Source organism: Adiantum capillus-veneris, chromosome 3 (assembly GCF_014529385.1).
Source record: "Adiantum capillus-veneris isolate H3 chromosome 3, ASM1452938v2, whole genome shotgun sequence".
Classification (NCBI taxonomy): domain Eukaryota; kingdom Viridiplantae; phylum Streptophyta; class Polypodiopsida; order Polypodiales; family Pteridaceae; genus Adiantum; species Adiantum capillus-veneris.
The window spans coordinates 141,038,281-141,063,371 of NC_140933.1; the positions used below are offsets into that span (position 1 = coordinate 141,038,281).

The 25,091-nt window shown below is 39.2% G+C and overlaps 1 pseudogene; it reads right to left on the reverse strand.

Annotated features, from left to right (window-relative positions):
- Nucleotides 1–19,751: 19,751 nt before the first annotated feature.
- On the reverse strand, nt 19,752–24,156 carry LOC147461819 (uncharacterized; annotated as a pseudogene).
- Nucleotides 24,157–25,091: the final 935 nt, after the last annotated feature.

The window sequence follows — 25,091 nt, forward strand, 5'->3', positions numbered from 1 at the left end:
TAGTAACAAGAGCAAGAACGGTCCAAAGGGCCAATTGCTGTCGTCAGATGTGGATGGAGATGAGGCAGCGTCACCGTCGGAAGTTAACTCTCACATCTTTAGTGATGAGAATGCCAACTCTTGTCGAGTTATGTGAAAAATTATGTGTTAAATCAGTTTTAAGGTTCTTATAATCCCTGTTAGTTTAGTTCTTTGTTTTTAATATAACATAATTTACGTTAGATTTAGATTTATGTTATATTAGATTAGACTTAGTTTTATTTAGGTTTACCCACACACACACACACACACACACACACACACACACACACACACACACACACACACACACACACACACACACACACACACACACACACACACACAAGAAGAAGAGAGTTTTAACGTCGTAGGAAACTATCCCAAAAGACGTTAAAGATTAGGTTAGATGTAGACTTACGTTAAATTAGATTTAGGTTTATTTTTAGTTAGATTTACGTTTATTTAGATTTACGCTTATTTACGTTAGATCGAGTCCATGCAAGAATTACTTACGGTTCTTGCACGTATGTCTAGATTGAAAGCACTCCTGGTTCTTCTCAACATGCAGGCAAAGTTTGGATGGAGTGACACTAGCGTCACAGTGCTTTTCAGGTGATCTATTACAATTAGTTTACTTTAATAAAACTCTAAATGTATAATGATCTGTATCGTATTTTTATGTTGTGTAGATTGCTTAAAGAGCACATACTACAAGCTGACAATGTGATGCCAGATTCTCGAGATGAAGCAAGAAAGATTTTGCGAAACTTGGGGATGGATTACAATTCTATCCACGCTTGTCCTAATGACTGCATTCTTTTCAGAGGGGAATCATAGACATGGAGAAGTTTCCGAAATGTGATTCCGAAAGATATCGAGTAGATCTCCACGGGACAAAAAATCCACAAAAGGTTTTACTACATTTTCCTCTGCTTCCTCGCATCAAGCATTTCTTCGAATGTAAGTCCATGGCCGCCCTAGCATCATGGCATGAGGAGAATAAATCTTCAGATGGTGTGCTACGAATTCGTGCAGATTGCGCAGCCTGGAAACATATAGATGGAACATGGTCGGATTTTTCCAGGGAAGCTCAAAATTTGCGCTTAGGCCTGGCTATGGATGGCGTAAATACATTTGGTCAAAGATCAACATCTTACAGTGTATGGCCCGTTGTCATCGTCAACTACAACATTCCCCCTTTTCCAAGTTATGTGCTTGAAAGCTCTCATGTAAGTTATGTGGCTCTGGTAGGTAATATTTCATCCTACAAAGTCTACATCAAATTGGTGGTACGTCATAGAGGTAGCCCCTCGTAGTGCAAGGACGTATGAAGGCTACCATGTGCTTGAAAGCTCTCATGTGCTTGAAAGCTCTCATGTAAGTTATGTGGCTCTGGCAGGTAATATTTTATCCTACAAAGTCTACATCAAACTGGTGGTACGTCATAGAGGTAGCCCCTCGTAGTGCAAGGACGTATGAAGGCTACCATGTGCTAATCACAACGGCATCAATGGAGGAGATCAGAGAAGATGCTCAATCAGAAGCCGCTGCGGTGGTGCCAGACGAGCATCAAGATGCTACTACTCTATATGGGGTGCATGCAGAGGAGCTACAAAATGAAACACAGGATATGTGTTTAAACGAAGAGCTCTATATAGATATAGGAAGTTATGCTGAGTTATGCGAGGATGAGAGAGAGAACTCTTAAAGCCACAAATATTGTATTTGAACAATTTTGCTCCGTGTTGTAAAAGCTTTGGCTCTCTAAGTACCTTCCATGGTGTATAACGCTCTTTTCTACTCGTGCTCACATCTTTTGATTGAAAATTCTAAATGATCACACGATTAAGCAGTAGCCTAAATTGTAGGCAAAAGAGGCCAAGAAAAAAGAGGCTGATTACACTACAATTGCAGCTATTGTAGAAACTTTTGTGAAAACAGATTGTGATGCTTATGTAGATGGAGAGTGGGCATTTAGTGTAGAGCACACTTATGATCCCTCTATCCATGATGCATTGCTGTAGATTCTCATGTTGGTACTTTGATAGTGGTGCTACAAAGCACATTACCTCACATCATGACTTGTTTACCTCTCCCGAGTTTGTCCCTCATGGGAATGCAGTCACTTGTGCCAACAATGCCTCTTATCTAGTCCAGGCAGAGAGTTCAAAAGAATAAGTTGATGCTCCAAATGGTAGTTCTTTCACACTTGTTGATACACTTTATGTACCTAGGAACAAGAAGAAACTTTTGTCTATACCTGCACTTGCTAGAGTTGGTCTTGTTGTGAAATTTGTGGATGATAGATGTACGATTCATGATCTCATTTTTTGTGATGAAATTGTTGCATCTAGAATTTTATGTCGTGGGATGTATAAGCTCATTTTGTATGACAAGTGTGGGTAGAATTTTTCAAATAGAGTTGGGGATTCAAAGGCTGTTTTAGATGCAAAAATTTGGGGTAAATACTTCTAGGCACAAAATTCTGTCTTGTTGTTGTCGTGCAACTTTGCTCCCATGCTAAGAAAGATAGTACCAAGAAGATACACATTGAACTTAATAAAAGATTACCTAATCCTTGATTAGTGCTCAAGGCTTGTTAACAAGCTATTTGTACGTTTAATGTACGCCAGATGTGGCTTTAGTGAGCCAGTGTCAGTGTCTCCAGTGTTCAGTGTTCGGCACCAGTACCAGTCAGCTCCGGTACTACCTGTATCAAAGTATCTCGAGAGCCAGTCTTGCAAGCTTGGACCAGTGCCAGTATCAACGCTAGCTGCACCCATACCAGCCAACACTAGTACTACATGTGAGTATCTCAAGAGTCAATCTCGAGAGTCAATACCAATGTTTAGTGTCTAGTGCCAGAGTGTCTCGAGAGTCAGTGTTTCGAAAGTCATCACCAGTATTATCGGGAGCGAGCATTTCCAGTTTTCATGGCCACTGGTTCTAGTGTTAAGTAATAGAGTGTCCAGTATTAGAGTCTCAAGAGTCAGTGAAGCGGTCATTCTAGCACCAACTACACCAGTACCAATGTCAGTGCTAGTTGCACCAGTTCTAGTGTCAGCGCCAGTGTTACTAGTTCTAGTTTCTAGGGAGTTAGTGTTTTAAGTGACAGTACAATGTCCATAGCCAATCTCTAGTACCAGAGAGTCTTGAGAGCTAGTATAACCAGTTCACAGTGTCTCCGGAGCTAGTATCTCGAGAGCTATTGTCTAGTATAGCAGCACAACTGTACCAATACCAGTGAGATCAGTATTACCGATACAACACTAAAAATCTGTGACCTGTACCAGTATTCAAGTATAGAGTCGTGGAGCTTAAGGCAAGCTAAGAATATCATTTAGAACAGGTGAAAAATAGGGAAAAGCAAGGATTACACATTCCATGTAGAAGCTAAATAAAGATGAAGGAGGGGGACTAAAAATAGAAGATCGGATGCGCCTTTAAAAGGGGAGACTCTCTCCCTTGTTCAAAAATGATTAAGCAGGGAAATCTTTTTCTCTTGATCTCGCTTTTAGATGTATGCAAGGATCAAGGTGAAGGCAACCCGGTAAGCCAGGGCTCAATCATATCGGATGGAGCTAAGCAGGACTAAATCTGGAAGCCCATCACAAGAGAAATTTTGATCATCAATGTCAACTTAGGTTTTCTATTTTGATAAAAGGACGGAGTCATTAACAACTTGGGGGAAGTTATAAGGGGAGTTTAAACTCTTAAACCATCAATCGAATTGTGTACCAGGTGTCGTTAATGACACTACCTCAATAATTTTGCATCAATTTTGTTAGTGGTACCAGTTTCTAAGGAATTTTTGTGCGCCGGTAGCATTGCCAAGTAACTAATAACTACTGTTTTTTGTGGCACAGAAACTCTTGGCTCTCACTTTCCCCACAGCAAGAGGCCCAGAACCTTCCTAGCTCACATTACGAACACATATCCCCCAACATCTTTGGTGAGCCTGATGTGAAACCAAGCTGGGGTAGGAAACCAGTTGAAGCCTATGTCTATATTGCAAGAAGCAGCCATGTAGAAAATGATGCAGCAGTTTGCACCATACATGCAACAGCAACAGCTTCCCAACAGCAACATAAGCTTCAAGAGCAAATTTGTAAAGCTTGGTAAACTGTTACAGAGAAGTTGCAGCGGTTTGAAGGCCGAGATATTTCATAATTTGCAATTTTTATGAGCGGTCTATGGAAGATAATGGAATTGAGGACCAGGACTCAGCGAAAGGATTTCATCTGGTTGCAGTGTCCGAACTTAGGGCTCGGATTAAAGAAATTCAGGTGGCTCAAGGACCAAATTGGTTGGACTTCAAGAAGGCACTGCAAGAGGAATATTTTCTAGAAGATTCTCAGAGGGTGAATAGAGAGAGTTTTATGAAGTGGGTGTTACAAGAACCTGAAAAGAAGTTTGATCAGCTGTGAGCAGCAGAACAACATTCCTTGAAGGATGGAAAGGTGGAATTGTCTATTCAAGCTTCCAATCCACAACTTCAAAAGCATTTGGTGCCATTATTGGAGGACCCGAAAGGAGAACTCCGATTGACATATCTGATTGGACAATAGTCGTTGAAGCGGTGAATATGATTGTTAAACGATAGAAGAAAGTTGACGAGCAAATCGTGGTCGAGGTAATAGATTACGCTAAAGAAGAGATTAAAGAGAAATCACCCTCGACAGTACCCAAGGTGGATGGCTTGTTCTCGATGATCTAGTAGAAGATATTCAAGAGCTAGATTTAAATTTCAAAACTTTTAAATTTGAAGGGTTGGTTGCAAAGGCGTCTACTTCGGCACCTAGGCGGCAACAACAACCACATAAAAATTGGGATAATCAATGCATGAAGTGCGATATTGAAGACCATAGTATGTGAAAGAGTGTGATGAGTTTGATGAAGCTTACAAGAAGAATGTGGTTTTTGGAAAGACGGGAAGATTCAGCTCAGGGCAATGGGAGAGATGCTTCGCTTAAACTTTGGCAGGGACGGCTTGAAGAAACTAGTGGAAGAAATACAATGAGGGCCGCCTTTTGAAATCAACCCATCTGTCTCTATGGAAAACACCCCTTTTAAAAAAAAAAACTCAAGCGCAGGGCGTGCGAACGACCAATTGAGAATCAAGATAAACAAAATCTGCAATAAAGAATTTCACCGAAGTAGAAAATCTTGCATGGTAAGGAGCCTTTGTCCTCAAGTACCGACGGAGCCACTGGTAATCACTTTTCTCCCTCTTTTATTTTCTCCTCAAAGGGATTCACTTTCAAAATAATTGATAACTATATTACTCAAATAAGAGGACACTCAATGGTTTGTACAAAATAATTGATAACTATATTACTCAAATAAGGGGACACTCAATGGTTTGTACAACCATGGCCATCACCTTCTTACAAAACCAAATAAAGGGGGCCTCCTCCTCAGTAGTATCACCTTTTTCCACCTTGTCCTCTTCCATCCATGGATCCCTCCCTCTCCTTGTCTTCTCTCTCCGTCTCACTCTCTCTCCGCTGAAATTTTCACTTTTTTGTCCCTTCCCTCTCTCTCTCTCTCTCTCTCTCTCTCTCTCTCTCTCTCTCTCTCTTTGACCAACAAAAAAGCTTTATCTCCCTCATCACACACACACAAACACAAAGCTGAAAACAACCAATTTTAAGCACACATAGAGTACATGCACACACACACACTCCTCTTTGTCACTCTCATGTCTTTCCCAAGCTCTCCATAGCTATAAATTGTTGTTTTTTTCAATCATATACACACACATACACATACACACACACAACCTACTCATCAACACACATACCACTCTCATAATCACCACCAATCACTCTCACAAATCAATCCATAAGCTCAAAATAGTCAAATTGCAGCCACCATCATTCACACACATACACATGCTCTCATAGATATGCACTAATGGCTTCAGTGAAGTGACGACCATTGTGACATGCTCTCATCCCAAGACAGGAGTACTATCAGGCATACCAAGCTCTTTGACAAGTCGGCCCAACCATATGGCCTCTTTAGAAGCCTCAGTGGCTGAAATATATTCAGCCTCAGTAGTAGTCAATATCACAATTTTCTGCAGTCATGAACAGCAAGAGAGAGCACCACCAACAATAGCAAACACATAGCCACTTGTGGACTTCTTGGTATCCAAGTCACCTGCCATATCTGCATCACAATAGCCCTGCAATTTCAGGTCACTTTTGCCATATCATATACACCTAGATTGTGTACCTGACAAGTATCTCAAAATGCATTTCACAGTTTCCCAATGTGCTTTGCCAGGATTGGACATGTATCTACTAACAACTCCCACCGCATGGGCAATGTCAGGACGAGTGGCAACCATAGCATACATAAGAGAACCACAAGCTTATGCATAAGGGATTCCCTTCATAGCATTCACTGCCACGTCATCCTTTGGGCAATGGGCTTTGCTAAGTTTTGTGTGTGGAGGTAAAGGTACTCCAAGTGACTTAGCTTCAACCATGTTAAACTTTTCAAGTACTTTAGCAATGTACTTTTCTTGAGATAAGAAGAGCAATTTCATCTTTCTATCTCTCTTGATTCTCATGCCCAAGATGTGCTCAGCATCACCTAAATTCTTCATTGCAAAAGCTGAATTCAGCTGACGTTTAAGAGCATCAATGGTAGACTTATGCTTCCTAGCAATCAACATATCATCTACATATAGCACAAGGATTTTAGGACTTCCATCATTATCCTTCTTTGTATACAAACAATGGTCTGAATAGCTGCGTTTAAAGCCTTGAGACAGCATAAAAGTATCAAACTTTTTGTACCACTGACGTGATGACTGCCTCGAACCATACAGTTCCCTTCTTAGTTTGCATACAAGCTCCTTTCTATCAAGAACTACAAAACCCTCAGGTTGCTTCATGTAGATATCTTCATCAATGTCACCATGAACAAAAGCTCTTTTTACATCCATTTGATTCAATCCTAAGTCAAGAACTGCAGCGAGAGCAAAAAGGACACGCAATGTCGTAAGCTTTACAACAGGAGAAAAGATCTCTTGAAAGTCAATCCCCTCTCTCTGTGCATACCCTTTGGCAACTAACCTTGATTTAAACTTGGGCTTTCCATCAACACATTTGACCTTGTAAACCCATTTGTTAGGAAGAGCCTTTCTTCCTTTAGGCAATGTCACAAGATCCCAAGTATTTTTTGCATGCAAAGATTTGATTTCCTCTTGCATCACAAGCTCCCACTTACTGCTTAACTCACATGATTTTGCCTCTTTATATGTAAGAGGCTCACCCTCATCTGTCAACATAACATGATGCAAAGAGGGGTCAAAGCGCTGTATCAACCTTCTGACATGAGTAGACATGCGTACCCAATGATCTACATTCTCAAGCACAGGTTCTACATTAGGAGGCAACTCATTTTCAACATGCTCATGCTGCTGAAAATCATTTATAGCCATGACAAGTGGCTCTCCATCCTCATTTGGAGCATCTAAATCATGTCCTACCTCTTTTGGCTCAAGGTTAACCGGCTGATTATCAGTTTTAGCTTGCGGTAATGCATCCTGAGGCTCTTTTTCAACATCAATAGGTGGCAAGAGAGGCTGAAATTTGACCGATTTCTTGTCAATTTCATAAGATGTAGCATTTTTTAGCAAATTAGCCTCATTGAACACTACATCTCGGCTGCGTACAACCCTCTTAAACTGAGGCAACCATATTTTGTAGCCCATTTCACCCTCTTCCCCATAACCTAGGAAGAGTCCTTGGATGGACTTGGCATCTAGCTTTGTCCTCAAGTCATTACGAACATGGACAAAAGCCTCGCAGCCAAACACTCTCAAATGATCATAAGAGGCAGGTTTGCCAGACCAAACCTCCTATGGAATGTCATTTTTCAGCGTACTATTAGGAGAGCGATTGCATACATGAACTGCAGTTTTCAAAGCCTCTCCCCAAACCCATGAGGGAGATTAGCCGTGGACAACATGCAACGCACTCTCTCCCATAAAGTACAGTTATACCTCTGAGCCACACCATTACAAGATGGATTATAAGGGGCTGTCAACTCCCTTTTAATCCCATATTCTTCGCAATAACGTTGAAATTCAGCAGATGTGTACTCCCCTCCATTGTCAGATCTCAGACATTTAAGATTACTACCCTTTTGCGTGGTCACAAAAGCATGAAACCTCTTAAATGCATTAAATGTCTCACTCTTATTCTTTAACAAATATCACAGCCTTTCCTAGTGCAATCATCAATGAATGTAACAAAGTATAAGACTTAACAGGCATTGAACATACATCAGAGTGAATTAAATCAAGAGCATTAGCCTTGGCGCGACACCACAATAATAAGAAGAATTCTTTTGTTTAGATACAAACAGTCATTACAAAAATCTAACTTGGTGCCCTTTACATCAACACTCTTCAAAGAGGAGAGCACATCAAGTCCCTTCTGGCTCATATGGCCAAGTCTTTTGTGCCACAACTCCAAATGAGAAGAAACTTCGGCCACTGCAAGAAACTTGCCATACAAAGCTTTGCCATGTAAATAGTACAATGTACCACTCTTGCATCCCTTGACAATGAGCATTGATCCCTTAAGCAACTTCCATGAACCCCCAACAAAAATGGTTGTATAACCCTGTGCATCCATCTGGCCAACAGACAATAGACTCTTCTTGGTGCCTGGTACATACCTTACATCTTTAAGCATGAACTCTTGGCCATTGATTAATGCCAAGCGCACAGTGCCCATTCCTTCAATGTCAAAAGAATGGTTATCCTCAAGGTAAACCTTGCCATACTTGCCTGCATGATAAGAAGAAAAACACTCCACAGATGGAGTCACATGAAATGAGGCACCCAAGTCTACTATCCAAGACTGTGTAAGGCCATCATTTTCACTTAGCAATGCATCAATGACATCTCTACGTGAGATAATCATGTCTTCTGCATTTGCTACAACAAAATCTGAGGGGCATGAAGCTGCAACCAAGATCTCCTCACTGTCGGATAACTCTATGATAACCACACTAGAGGATACATTGACAGTCTCCAAATCCTTGGAGGAGGTATCTGCTGATTTTTCCCCTTTCTTATCCTCTGTCTTCTTCTTCAATACCTGCAATCTGGCTTCTTATGGCCGTTTCTACCACACTGGTAACAAGTCACATCCTTATCCCTAGACTTGCTTTTGCTCCTGTTTTGAGTCTTGGTACCTGTATTTTGCTTCTGACTTCTGCCTCTCGCATTGTAAGCAGAACTGCCACCTTCCCCATGACTAGACTTGCGTCTAATTTCCTCATTTAAGATGGAGCCTCGCACTCCATCATATGTGAGGTTGGGGATATTACTCAAAGAAACCACAAGCATTTCCCAAGAGTCTAGCAAAGTCATCAACAAAAATATGGCTTTCAACTTGTCATCAAAAGGATGAAGCCCAGTATCCTGTAGCTGGCTCATAACACTGGTGAAAGCACTTAAGTGCTCAGAAGCCGACTTGGCTTCGTCAAGCATCATGTTCACCAGTTTTCGCATCAAATGCACCTGATTCACAGGGGTGGCATTCTCATAAGTGGCCTTCAACTTATGCCAAATTGCATGTGCAGTGTCCAAGCCCTACATGTCCACCAGAATGTCATCGGTCACAACCATTTTGATATAGGCCTTTTCCCTCTTGTTGAGCTTGGCCCAATCCTCATCCGACATATCCTTGGTCTTTACAGCCAAAAGGGCGTCCTCACAATCCTTGAGGAACAAAATCCCCTGCATCCTGTCCTGCGATAGGTCGAAACCTGTACTGTCAAATTGCTTGATTTCCATCAAGCTCTTGGCATCAGACGACAAGGAAGTAGAGGCCATTTGCACAGATAAAAATGGGGGATAATAATTTTGCAAGCTTTTAACTTAGAGCTTTTGGCATAAATTGGAGCTTTTCTAATTGTGAGTTTAAATAGACTTATTGTACATGAGAATGCTACCAAATGTACACTTTTCTGACATAATTTTATTCTATTTATCTAAGATTTTATATTGAAATGTTATGTTTTGTACAAAGTTATTTTCAACAAGAATATATTTTGGATTCATTAAGCTAATACATAACACATATGAGAAATTCATACCCATTCTACCCCACAAAAACAGTGTTTACATACTTCTTCTACAAAGATTTGTGTCTTTTCTCTTGCTTGAAAATGGTTAATTTTAAGGTTACTAATGACACAATGGATCCTTTCTCCTCACAAAAGAAGGGTGAGAGCTTATTGCTCTGCTAATCTAGATCAAACCAATTTGTAGTCTCAAATGGTATTTGAATGTGTACCAATGCTAGATTAAAGGCAATACATAATGAAAAATGTTTCTAAAAAACTATTGTATATTTGTATCTTGCATAGAAAATTGACATATTATCATACGAGTTGTTCTACCTTTCTCATCGATGATGCTAAAGTAGCTACTGAAGTGGGGTAGACACAACTCATGGAGTGTAGTAAAGAACCACTTTAGGAGAATGATATATTATGCTAGCATGGATTACATGCTCTGAGCACACTGACAAATATATTTGTACATATTCTTCTATCATCCAATCACATACTAGAGTTGACATCCATGTCAAGCACAACACTACCAAGGACAATACTTATTTCAATAGCTCCAAGTCTCTCATCATGATTTTTTTTTCCAACACGGATAGCTTACACAATGCCATGTCTTCACATGCAAGCATGGATGGCCATATTGGGAGAGAAGCACTTGTTCTAATTTTGTAGAAAAGAATAGAGCTTATAAGTGCTCTAGCCCCTCGCATGTTTGTAACTCCTTGCATGCTCATATATTTTTAATGACCACACAAGAAACGATCAGCTTCTTACCATGCATTATGTACACTGCAAGTGCATACAAGTTGAGCTTAAACTTTCCATTTGTCTATACACATATAATGGAGAGGTGGCCTTGTTAGAGGATCGCGAAAGGTGGCCAACACTGCATTTTTTGAATGGTAGAAAATAAAATTTATAGCAATGCTTCCCATCTAATACTATTGCAAATCAATGTGCTTCGTCATTGCCCGTTGCTACGTGCTATAGACTAGCGCATTGTTTTTGTTGTTGTTGAGAGAATCTTTGACTTAGGAAAAAAAGGAATACTTTTAATTTTTTGAAGCCAAAAAAATATCTACAAATAAACATTCCCACTTCAAGAGAACGAAATCTTATGTTGCTGACAAGACACCATGAGCCAGCCGATTGATCAAGATCTAAAAGAAGCAAAGCAAGCCACATGCAACTCTCTCTCTCCTTCCTATTTTTGTTTTGGTGCACCAAACAAAGTAGGGGGTACCAAATGACACAAAATGCAAAAATTAAGAAATTAACAGGAGATAGGGTCATTGCATAACAACACGATGGGGCAAGGATAGGTGTCGGTGGTAGGTTCAAGGCATGCGGCTAAAATAGTGGTGATGAGTGATGGCCACTGAGAGTTGCAGCACGACACCCGACAAGGGGGAGGGCACTTTGTGCTGTGTTTGAGGAGACATGGAGTTTTCTTAATTTTGGACAGCCTCGAGTGACGAACTCCACATCATTGCAAACACGATGAAAAATAGGAAGAAGCTCCAAAACATCAATCTGCAAGCCTCCTCTTGTCCACAATTTTGTAGAGGCAAACCTACAAAGACACAAACTCTAAATATAGCTGTTAAAAACAATAAACACGCTCACATGAAAATATGGTTAGAAATGAATCTCTCTTGGTATGTTGGCCAGCACCGCTGCATGAAAAAACCGTGCAAACAAACCAAGAGAGGTCCCTCCTATGCAACACCTTGAGTAGGACTTCAAAGACATGATGTTATGACTTTCTTGATTTGTTGGACTGTCAAGATGGCGCGGCATGGCCTATAAAGCAAGGAAGGTGTTCAATTCCCACAAAGAGCCCACGCTTGTGATCATCAAGCATGGATCCCACTGATCTAATTTGCTCGAGTCATCCAAATATGAGCCCAAAACGAGGAGCAACATCTAGAGTTAGCTTCTACAGCTCCTCAGATGTAAGAACTTCCCCAATCCTTGCCTTTACTACTACTAGCCCCTACTTGCTCATCTTTATTTGTATTACATGGAATCTGTACAGATACGTTCTCGCCCTAAGCTCCAAGCATTGCAAGGACCAAGAAAAAGCGCCAATAGAAAGCCGGTTTTGGACCATGGCACTCGCCTTCACATCTCAGGTCATCTCTGCTAACCACCCTGCCTGGTTCATGTGCCCGTCTATAGCGTAGCCCCTCTAATATTAAAATAAAACCCTCCCCTAACCCCTCGTCTAGTCATGTGGCGGCATGGCTCCCCCTTAGGGCTTCGTGTCGATGTCGATGAACATGAGCATATGTTGTGCATGACACATCATCCCTCCTTCTAGTCGTCCTCTTTCCGCTCGTGCACTGCTTCCCTGCCGCATGCAACAATATCTGGCAGCCTTTTTATTTTACATTTTTGTTTTCTAGAGGAGATCCTTGCCTCTCTCGTGAGCGCCACGTGCCTGTGAGCTCGCCCTGCGACACCCCTTCTCTTCTTTTTTTGTTTTCCAAAGGCCATCTTTGCCGATTCTTTTTATTTTTTGATTTAATATGATTTGATACCCCTACAATACTAACTAGTATGTTACTGATGCAAGTATGCCAACATGGGTATAGTTACAAAAAAGACTCCCATAATTGTAGGGTGCAAGTGCAACTTCTAAACCATTGCTTTGATGGAGCTTCTAAAGGCTTCCTTGGCTTTGAAAGGGGAGAAATGCATCAAGTAAGCTAATCGAGATGCTCTCAGATTGCTCGTTTTACTTGTGGAGTTTTCAAAGCATAATTCACACCTAATGGACATACTGGTTACTTCGTTAATATCTTCAATTCTACTTAGATTCCATGCGGATCTCATCGTTAGTGACCCTTCTGAAGACCAGACCCTGTAAACGGACAACTGAAGGAGTCGAACGCAAGTCCCTGAGCAGAGAAAACGTTCAAGCTTTTAGCTTAACTAGCTGAACCACCACATCGAGCTACAACTCGAGCGATTCGTCAAATTCAAAAAAAACAAACGCCTCTGCCTTGCCGACCTGGTGAACTGCTCGTTCTCTACCCCCGTCATCCCTTGTGAACCCTGCACACTTCAGGCCTAACTGCCTACGCTTTATCTCCTTTTTGCCTCGGCATGCTCACCAAAGCGACACCTGTTGAGATTCTAAACTTCTATGATTTATTACTCTTTGTGTTATGTCATTTTTTCTATTGTGCTGGATTTGTGAGTATGTCACATAGTGGTTTATTTCCTTTTCTTTGTATGTAGAGGTGTGCAGGTTCGCCACCTTATGGTTGTTTTGTTCTTTTGATTTGCATGTATCGATGTGCGGACTCACCACCTCTCATGTGAATAGTAGTAAACGCACCTACATTCACAATTCTCACTATCTACCACTTGTTTTGCTGCCACCTCATACCACAAATCATAACATGTTCAGCTGCGTGACATTGTGTGTGGTGTGCCATATGGTATTGTCATTGCATCCTAAATGCATTTCAAGCTAGATAGTGTCCCTATTGTTTGACTTTCATGATGAGGCCGTCATGTGTTAGCCCTTGTGTTGAGGTCACCGGGTCTATCCGTCAAAGCCGCCTCTCATTTGAGGGAATATTGACCCAATTGCAGCTTCATAAAAAATCATGGTATAGATAAAACATATTGTATTACGTGATGTAGCCTGCTAATTAAGTGATGTAGACAAGTGCCACTAGGGATCACAGTTGTAAAGTGCTAAGAAGTGTTGATGCCCAATGGTGCAAGGTTTATTGATATATATCAACTAAGGTTGTGGTAGTTAATTTTATTGAAATCTCAGCAACGAAGATGGCTTTATAGTTTCTATTAGCTACATATAGGTTGTAAGTACTTGCAACAGAATTGATGAAGCTATATGCATAGGGTGTTTAGGCAACCACAAGGGAGGAGAGATATTATTGCAGTTGCTAGAGTAATATAAAGAGAGAATGGAGAGGGTAACCATTAGGAAAAAGATGAGGATTCCAAAAGCACTAGACACAAATAAATTTAAGTCTCATTTATTGTAGGCATTGAAGATAAAGTTTTTCTTGAACATTGATTTTATTGACTATTGCACATTTATTACATTTATTACATATAGTTATGTAGCTGCTAATCAAGTTATTGTAGGCATTGAAGATAAAGTTTTTCTTGAACATTTATTTTATTGACTATTGCACATTTATTACATTTATTACATATAGTTATGTAGCTGCTAATCAAGTGATGGAGACGAATGCCACTAGGGATCGCACTTGTAAAGTGCTAAGAAGTCCTGATGCCCAATGGTGCAACATTTATTGATATATGTCAACTAAGGTTGTGGTAGTTAATTTTATTAAAATCTCAAGATGGCCTTATAGTTTCTATTAGCTGGGTTGTAAGTACTTATAACGTAAATTGATGAAGCTATATGCTTAGGGTGTTTAGGCAACCACAAGGGAGGAGAGATATTATTCCAGTTGCTAGAGTAATATAAAGAGAGAGTGGAGAGGGTAATCATTTAGGAAAAAGATGAGGATTCCAAAAGCAATAGACACAAGTAAATTCAAGTCTCATTTACTATATGCATTGAAATAAAGTTTATCTTGAACATGGTTTTATTGATTATTGCACATTTAATGTTCAACGTGGAGAAAGTTACAAATTTGGGTTCATTTCAAAGAGTAAGGAGAGAGTGTTTATCGCTAGGTATAGGATGTGAAATAGAAACACCTAATTTGCTTGCACCAAGTGAAGGCATGTAGTAAAGTTTAAGAAGTGTTACGACAAACATTTTTATCATGGATTGTTCGTCAAGGGTTCTTGAAAAAGAACATTATGCTTGGATATTTGACTTTGATTCACATGTACACCGGGTGTATTTCAAATGAGGTGAAACAAAGGCTTCTTTCTCGATGAAAGAACCTATGCTTCCATCTCGACTTGTTGTTGCATTATGCATAAAGTTGACACGAGCAAAAAGAAAAATGAAACAATTAGTTTTATTTGGGGCTTCACAATAACAGAAGGTCCAATAAACACTAGGTTGTTTTCAAAGTGTGTAGAGAAAGGGCTCCTCTTCAATTCAGTACTCCGCTTGGAATGAACTGATGGGCGATATGTCCAACAAGATTGACATCTTTGGAAACTTTGAATCGCTTGGAAAGAACTTATGGGGGATATGTCCAACAAGATTAACACCTTTGGAAACTTGAATCATTTTCAAGGGATGCAGTTCTAGAAGAAAATAATTTTGTTTAATGTGTTGCATGCACATAATCTTTAAAATATATCAAATGCACTTAAGGGAAACTTCATCATTTTGAGAGTTCTTTGGTCTTCATTGAATATATTTTGATTGTTGGAAGTTATTGTACGTCCTTACATCCTCTTGATAATCATGTGAATCATGTGATATTTCTTAACCAATGTGCAAGGAGCATACGTCAAATATATCAAGAGATCCTTACATTCCTTTGATAAGCATTGGAATCGTGTGATGTTGCTTAGTAAATGTGCAAGGAGCATATATACATCCAATATATCAATTTAGGCTTAATATTGTGCATGTGCAATCATGAGATGCCCAAGTGGTGAGGGAGGTTTTTGTCGTTGCTGATGGTTCCTTCAAGAGGGCCCACAATCAACAACAGATGATACAATGGACATTGGGATTGACAACCCTTTGATTGGAAATTAAGGTTGGAAGAGTTTATTGTAGTGGATATCATGCAAGTGTCTCTACTGTGGGGTGTGTGTGTGTGTGGTGTGTGTGTCTTGCTTGCGAATAGTAAATGTAAGGAGAGAGGAGGACGAGTATCCACTTTTCGAGGACAAAGCTACCTTGTGTAGTGAGAGCATTGGAAATAAAGCTAATTATCCAAAATTTAAAAGTAAAGCATTGTGTTGTGACTACATGATTAATATCTGAGTACTTTGATTGGAAAATGAAACGTTACTAACCCACTTGGAATTTGGAATACATTAACCGTACAAATAGCTTGTTAACAAGCCTTGAACACTATCTTGAAATTGACTCTTGCAATAGCAATATGAATAATGCATCAAAGTTGACAACATCAAGATTTCCTTGGGTCATAAGTCTCTAAGCACTAGCAAAAGGCTGGTAAGCATCTGGCAATGCATCAAGAAGAGTTTGCACAAGGGACCTGTCTGAAATGACTTCTTGTGCATACATGAGGTGCTCATTTATATCTTTGATACCACCAAGGAAGGTGTCCATGTCATCTTACTCATGCATGCATAATCTTTGATTCTAGCTCTTTAACACTAGGTTGGTAATGGGACACTTTTATGTCCTGGGACACTTTTATGTCCTGTTAAGTGACCATTTTCCTTGAATTATGTCAAGAGTTTCAAAATGGATTTTGAGGTGCTATCTATCTAGAAATTTGTCTCATGAGCTGAAAAAACTCGACATTTTTTTGGAATATCAGTTCCATCTTTAACCTTGTCCTTGCACAACATTTGACAACCTAAACCATGTGAAAAAATGGGTCCTGTTTTTGGCTTTTTTCAACTTTTTGCAACTATACCACTCTAGAATTCATGTTTGTGATGTCTATAATGCTAGAGAACTATCTTTAGTAGTCCTCAACATGTCCTGATGCTTCTAGGGAGAAATAAATGTTAAAGTTGTAAGTTATGACCAAATTACAAAAATTGTCAAATCCTGTTTTTTAGCCAATTTTAGCTCTTCTATGATTGTTTTGGTGGCTTTCATGATATCCAAATGCAGTTTTGATTTTCTATGTCGCATATTGTAACATAAAGCTAATATTTCTTGAGTTTTGGGGCACCTAATACCCTATTTTGCATAGTAGACAACGATGGTTGATTTTTTCAATTATAGAAGAAAACGAAACATTCTAGTATATCAAGTATAGCTTTTTCAATATTGTTAGTTTCTTGTGACAACTACATGCATTTTGTAGGTAGTAACCATATCTAGTCATAAGGATCAAATTTGGCTAGATATTGAATAGTTTCTATGGGATTCTACAACTCATAATGTTGAACCCAGTTTTTTCATGTTTGTTGTACTTAGCACTTCATCTTTGTCCCCAAGATTCCCATTGGTAAGAGATGTAATATTATTTTGACATGCTCCATGGCTCCTTATGAACCTAAAGGACAATAGGGAACTAAGAAAACATGCATATATTATTTGTATTGAGCGTGGCTATAGAAACTTTGATGATAGGTTTGTAGAATGGTAAAAATTCAACTTTTTTGTACCTATTTCTTTTGGCAAAACAAAAAATAGTGAGTGAGAAGCAATCATATGTTCTGATCACCAACCCATTGAAGCTAACTAGGGAATTTATCTCAAGTCCTACAAAAATCCCTAATCTTATTTTCATGCAACAAAACGTAAGAAATGACTGTTTTGATGAAAATGTACTGGTCCATCAACTTTGGAGGCTTGGTGTAACCAAAAAATGAGAAATTTTACAACTTTCTTATTTTTTACATGTGTAGTAGGCCTTGAACTATAACCTCATGAAAGGGTTTTACAAAATGAGTGGATCTAGTATGGTTTTGGAGGTTTTCTTCAAAACCCTGAAAGGACACTTTTATGTCCTGTTAGGTTACCAACCTAGTGTTAAACAACAATGCAATCTTAGACTCATTGCGACTTGCATAAAGACCAGCTAGAATATCCCAAGCTTGTTTAGCTGATTTAGACAAGCAAATGTGAGGAGAGATAGCGCAATTTACAAATAATGTAATTAATGCATGAGCTTGGACATCTCTAACATCCCGTATCAAGAGATCCTTACATCCTTCTGATAAGCATGTGAATCATGTGATGTTTCTTAGTAAGTGTGCAAGGAGCATATATACATCCAATATATCAAATTAGGTTTAATATTGTGCATGTGCAATCATGAGATGCCCAAGTGGTGAGGGAGGTTTTGGTCGTTGGCTAATGGTTCCTTCAAGAGGCCCACAAACAACAACAGTTGATACAATGGACATTGGGATTGACAACCCTTTGATTTCAAATGAAGGTTGGAAGAATCAATTGTGGTGGATATCATGCAAGTGTCTCTACTGTGGTGTGTGTGTGTGTGTGTGTGTGTTCTTACTTGCGAATAGTAAATGTAAGGAGAGAGGAAGAGGAAGACGAGTACCCACTTTTCCTAGACAAAGCTACCTTGTGTAGTGAGAGCATTGAAAATAAAGCTAATTATCCAAAATTGAAAAATAAAGCATTGTGTTGTGACTACATGATTAATATCTGAGTACTTTGATTGGAAAATGAAACTAACCCACTTGGAAGCGAGGGAATAGTTACCCAATTGCAGCTTCAGAAAAAGTCATGGTATAGATGTATTACAATGTTTGGCAAAGGCACGATGCAAAACATTATTTAGTGATCACATCTCCCTACCCAGACAAGAGGAGGAGAGGAGAGTGTGCATCGATAGCATCTCCCTACCCCCGACAAGAGGAGGAGAGGAGAGGAGAGTGTGCATCGATAGCAGTCACCCTTTTTTTTGACAAGGTGTGGTGAGTCGCACCCTTTAGTTCGAGAGGTGCAGCTATGGTGCAGCCGCCTCTACAATGCGGAAGCGGGTATGAACATCAGCCCCTCCTTCATCGACGCCCCTACTGAAGGCGCAAAGTGCTTCCACTCTACCAGCGGCGGTAAAGCTACGTAGAAACATAGCATCAGGAGGACTCCAGAAAGAAAGCACTTCGTTGGTGGCATCTTGCGTTTGGTGTTGAAAGCTATCGGCGTTAGTGACATTGATGGCATCAGCGTAGACCCAGCGATGAGCCTCGGTCAAGCTGCGCCTCCAAAATTTGCCATTGCTCACGGACTTGAAGAACTGTGTTTGGAAAGCACCCTCCCTCTCCACCGTCTCGAAAATGCACCGCACGTCAGTGGGGTCGGTGCCATCAAACACGAGATCGCCTTGGGCAGTGGTGGATACCCTGAGGAAATTCTGGGTGTAAGTGTTCTGGAAGGTGACAAACTTGGGGAGCTTGACGGTAGACATCTTCAGTCAGAAAAAAGGAGGACTAGCTGGAGCTTGCAGAAGAAAAACCAAATAGATTAATCACATGTAGTGTAGTAGGTGCATGCCCGACGCACAACATGCCCGTCTTTCCCAAACGACACACTTAACACAAGGAACTTTGGACGCATTTCTATATACCAAAAAAAATATAATTACTAGGCAACTTACTAGATTGAATACACATATCTAGTAAGAGTGCAAACTAGTAATAATGAGAATACTCCTATATGGTTGTAAGCATAATATTATAGCTATATGGGAGTTTTAACTAACCATATAGTAAGAAATTCTTCTTTCTGCTACATAGTTGTAACCACACAATGCTATCTATGTAGTTGTATTATAATAATCCACATAAATAATCAATTTAACATAACATATACAAAATAGCACATACTTTTTGACTAAAAGAGATAAAGATTAAATAGAAAACTAAAAATGATCACTTTCATATAGATGTCTCTCAAAAATTCTTACAAAGTCCATCATACAACCATTAGTCTTTATCATTAGCTACTTCTACATCCTTCAAAGAAAGAGAGCCAATCTTTTCAAGTCTTACAATCATCATGCCTTCTAATAAAAGCCAAGCTACCAAATCTTCACACATAGTAGAAGAGCTAGTTTCACACGTTTTTCTACAAAAAAAGGAGTTCGTTTTTTTTAAAGCCATGTAAGTAGGCTTCACAAGTGGATACACTTCTTCCACTCTTCTAACCCCAAACCATTTCATCAGAATGGTTTCTTGATGTTCTCTAGTGAGTTTGCGTGCCTACACAATAAAATGTTAAATTAGAGAATATGGTTGCAATCTTTTCGAGAGTAAGCATAAGATATATTTGTAAGATTGAAAACAAACCTGCACTTCCAAGGTAGCCTTCTCATTAGAAACAAAAACATCTTTCTCAACATCCTAAAAAGAGAGACAAGACACATTACTTTAGATTTATTACCATAGTATAAGTGTTTAGAGCCATCAACAAAAAACAAAACAGCTACCTTTGACTTTTGAATCCTCTTAGCTTTTGACCCTTTTTTTTTTTTTTTGAAGGAGTTCAACAAGCTTAGTTGTAGCCTAAGACATAACCCAAGCTTACTTTAATGACATTTATTTAACAAGTTTACAATTAGCATTAGTTTAATAGTATAATTTGAATACCTTCCGTTTTCGAGTACTCTTTCTAGAATGCTCTTCATCGCACCCTTTAGATGCAATTTTTTCAACTTTATTTAACTTATCCAGTATCTACCAACACAAAAAACACAACTTGATATTTTTTACATCTCTAAAAATGTTACACAATGGGAAAAAAACATGAACAAAATCTCACCGGCTTCTCGATTGAAGTTTCATGAGACTTATCACCAGCAGACAAAGACATTGAATCCACATCTCCTAGTGCACTAGAAAAGATATTTTCTTTCATAAAATTTTGATACTCCTAAGCCAACATTTTCACATAAATAAATCATCATGTAGATATGAAATGAGAGAGAGCAAAAGAAGTAGCATGATCTTCATATACCTCATATGCAGCCATATGATTTTCATCATTGTCCCAAGATATTTCTGGAATGTATACATCAGGTTCTTTCTGAATACATAAGACATACACAAAACTTTAAAAAATCTTAAAAGATCGGCATTACACTTGTATAAAGAATAGTATATATCAATTACCAGTGTGGATTCTGAGATGTCTTTATCGCCCTCTACCACATCTACAAAGTTCTCATCATAACTTTGCTTGGAAGCATCCTCGTCCTAATAAAAATTACTCAATAAGAAACTTAATATCAAAACTCTTAAAAATCATTCTATACTATTACCTTTGATGATAATTCTGTCTCTTTCTCTACACCATCATTGTCAAGCTCTTGAACATCATGAGTATCCTTAAAAATGTAACATAACTCAAGAATAAGATAAACATCTACATAGCATATGATTTGAAAGCAAAATAAAAAGATAATACAAAAACTTATACCATTATAGCGCCTTTGCAAGCCTTTTGTTTGGTCCACTTTCTTTTGGACGCTAATGACTTTATACACCAATTGTAAATGTCGGACTCTTTCCACAAATATTCCACACCATATACTTTCACTGGCTTTAGCTCACCCATCTTCTCTCGGATGATACTCAAAACCATATCTTTACCCTTGCTATTATGTCTCAAATCTGCAATTGGCCCTACCTTTGCAAACCACCCTCGCACCATCCCATAATTTGCACACAACACTCTATACTGACCATGATCCTCTTTTTTAAGAAATTCTCTACCATACAACTTATTGTGCTCTCTATGTTTAGGAGGAGGAGCTCTAAAGACTTGATCATATATGATCGGATCATATGGAAGAGAACTAGTTGAGTTACCAACAACCCTTTTGTTACCCAAAGAGTGATGTTCCCTCCAAGCGTCGAGTAGTTTCACAGTCTCCTCATGAGGAAGTGAAACTAGTTGCTGAAAAATTGATTGTGGAAGATCCATGAGAGCCCTACAAGAGTAGTTGACATATGCAGATAAGATAGACTCCAAAAAGTTTCAATTTGTGCCACTTGAGATATAGCTCGAACAATACAAAAAGTTAAGATGAAAATAAATCATAGAGAGAACAATGCTCAACCATATAATAAAATTCAAACCACAAAATCATTTAATTCTCTAATAGCAAAAGCCTTATGTGATCAAGTACTTTATAAATGTCTTTTTCTCATGTCCTTGACTTATGGACATCTCCATAAAATAGGGATCCATCGATCACTTTCTCCAAGATTTCTAACTTTTTTACGTTTTAGTATAATCCAATCTTTGATTAAAAGAACACAAGAATCCCAATCTCTCCATGTGTTTTCCTCCTCATGAACATTCCATATATGAGGATCACTTGCATCAGATTTCAAAATAGCAAGCTTTGTGATTTTGCTGTCACATTGTACACATCTTACAACAGCATGCTTGAATTGTATTGTACCATTGTTTTCTAAACGGACTTTGACAATGTCATCATGCTCCAACCACAAGGGTACATTCCCACGATTGCCTTCCATTAGTAGCTTAGCCCTCTGCTTTAGGTCCTTAACTTCATATGCAATCAATCTTTGGATCCTCGGTAATGGCAATGGGATAAATTTATGAAGCAAAGGATAGATAGGCCACACACAATCCCAAGTAAATGGAAGTGGTGTTTTTTGAAGAATGCTCATTCCAGTCATTGTATCTATGACTAGTTCCTCTGAATAATTGTCTCTTGTAATACATTGTTTGTAGTAAGTTGCACCAAAAAACATCATTGCTTTCCCATCAAGCTGCATGGAGAAGAAAGAGGTTATGCGAGCTTTCCAATGACCTCTCTCCTCAGACAAGGTGTCTAACGCGTCCACCTTTACAACTACATCATTGCCAATCTTGAAAAGTTCTCCTTTATAGAAGACTTTGTCATATGTTTGCACATCACCAAATGAAAAGCTTTCATCATCGATGTTCCAAAAGCTCCTTAAGTAGGTAACCTCCTCAGATGTTGGAACCCTATAATTACCCCTCCTCTTTGATATTGCAATACCCTTCATAAGAATGTTATCAGTACAAGATGCTCTCTTGCCATACTTTAAGATGTCATTCCACAACGATCTTGCCTTTCCAATAGAAGTAACGTTGAATAGTCCATCAAGATGTGAAGAGCAGCACTCAATGGAGGCCCCGATTGCACAATCAGCTGCAGTAGTTTGACCCAATACACTATGCAATTGTTGTAGGACTCTATCACAAGGTAGCAGGGCATCTTTATCATGTTGGATTGCTTGGAATACTTTTGTGAAAAACATTCTCAGATAGAATTGTACAAAAGATGCTTCATCATTTATGCTATTTGTTTTGATAGCACTGTACGCTTTCACTAAACGTTTGAACATATAGCACCAATATATGTCATGTAGTCCATGCCTTAAAATATCCTCAAGTAGTTCCCCACTTCCAGCTACATGCTCCAAGGGTGATGAGTTTGCTCCTGAGTATTCCTCCTTTCGGATTCTCCAAGATTGCATCAAGGATTTGATAACCTGAATGTCAGTAGCCGACATTCCATGTTCTCGACTGTAGCCATAAAAGCTATGTGCTATGTCCACCAACAAGATTCCTAAAGTTTGCATCTCATGCGGAATACCATCTACGACTCTTAGAATATATGGTAGACACCACTGCATAAACTTTTGATTCTCTTCCACCTTGAAGGATTCATAACAGACACTTGGTGAGTTTGGCCACCGACCATAGCGAATAGATGCTGGTGCCAATTTTGTAACAGTCAAAGTGGCTTCATCAATATTTTTCTTCACTGAAGAATCTGCATTCTAGAATAAGTGTGCAATATACTTCTTGAAAACATTTAGAGACAAGGTGTGCATTACATCAAAAACCAAGTCAAGAGAGGGGTCAAATCCATATAAGTCAAAGAGTCTCCAAAGTATTGACTCCCCTGATAAACCAGCTTTCTTCCAAATCTCATCCTTCTCAGCAAAAGTACAACACCTCTTTGCCTCAGATATGGCATGAACCATCTCGTTTGTTGTTCTTGCAACTGGTGGGTATCTGACTTGTAAGCGATTTTCATTGTAAATATACCTCCCTTCTACTCCAGGCCTATCTCTTGCAAGTGATGCATGTGGCTTATCTCTCCTGCAGAACTCTTGTCCCCCATTTTTGAACAAGCCAATCTTGCATTGGGCCGGATGGTCTCTGGTAACCATCATAACCATAATTCGTATCTTACAAAATTTAGATTCCACCCTCGTATCATCAAAGATGTTTTCTAGTGGATACTCATATAATACATCCACTCCATCAATATACAGTGATTCCAACTCATCCACTAATGGTTTCAGAAATGATCCGAAGACATCGCCAGAAGACTTAATAATCTTTTTGCAGCTTTGTGGAATAAACAAGACTGGCATGATATCCATAGAGTTTTGTTTTCCAGCATTGAGCACCATAATCTCCACAACCCCACAACTTTTTTGTGTGGTTCTTGAAGTTTGAAACCCGTCCTAATGCAACAAGAGAGCTATATTTCTAGGGTCACCCTGATTATGCACACCAACAATCAGAGTAAGTAAGGACATTCAGTGTATATTTTGCTAAGAAAAAGAGGAAGATAGACATCATTACCTTGCACAACCTTTTGTCACATTCGATTTCTTCCTTGCATTCGGAGCATATAAAAGTGTACACTGCTCGATCAGCATCCCATGCATCTTCAAGTTTTTGAGAGCGTTTGTCAAAGGGAAAAGTCGTGTAAGACTTCTTACATCCAGGTGTAGAGAAAACAACTGGCAGCTCATATGTTGACAATGGGTCCCAAAAGTTCTTCACTCCTTGGAATTTTGTTCCATCCCAAAATTCCTTTATATGCCTTCCCGTAGAAAATGCATCTCCCTTACACCATTGATTTTTATGGCGCCACAAACTCAATAGCTCATGACAAAAGGTTCTACTCCTTGTAAGAAGCTTCAGTTGAGGTCCTATTGGAATATAATCAAAAGCAAGCATTGACTTTCTTGGATTTTTGCATACTCTGCACTTTTCACAGCAAGTAATACAATCACGTTTAAGCTTTTTGGAGTTTGAAGCACCTAAACAGGCACACCTTAGAACCTCTCCTACAAAGTTGTCCTCTATACTTGGGTATAGAAGTTCAGGTGCGTGCTTTGCTCCATTACTTCCTGTACAAAGACGATAACAAGAGGCAGTCACCATCCCCAAACCTTTCAACATTGTTTGTAATTGATCCCAGCACGCGGGTACTTGTACCCCTCCAAGCTCACCTTCCCATGTCTTTGGAAACTGAACCAACAATTTAGCTAGGCTTCTTTTCGAAGAGTATTTCTTTACCCTAGCTCCACCAAGGTCACCAAACAGAAGACGTAGC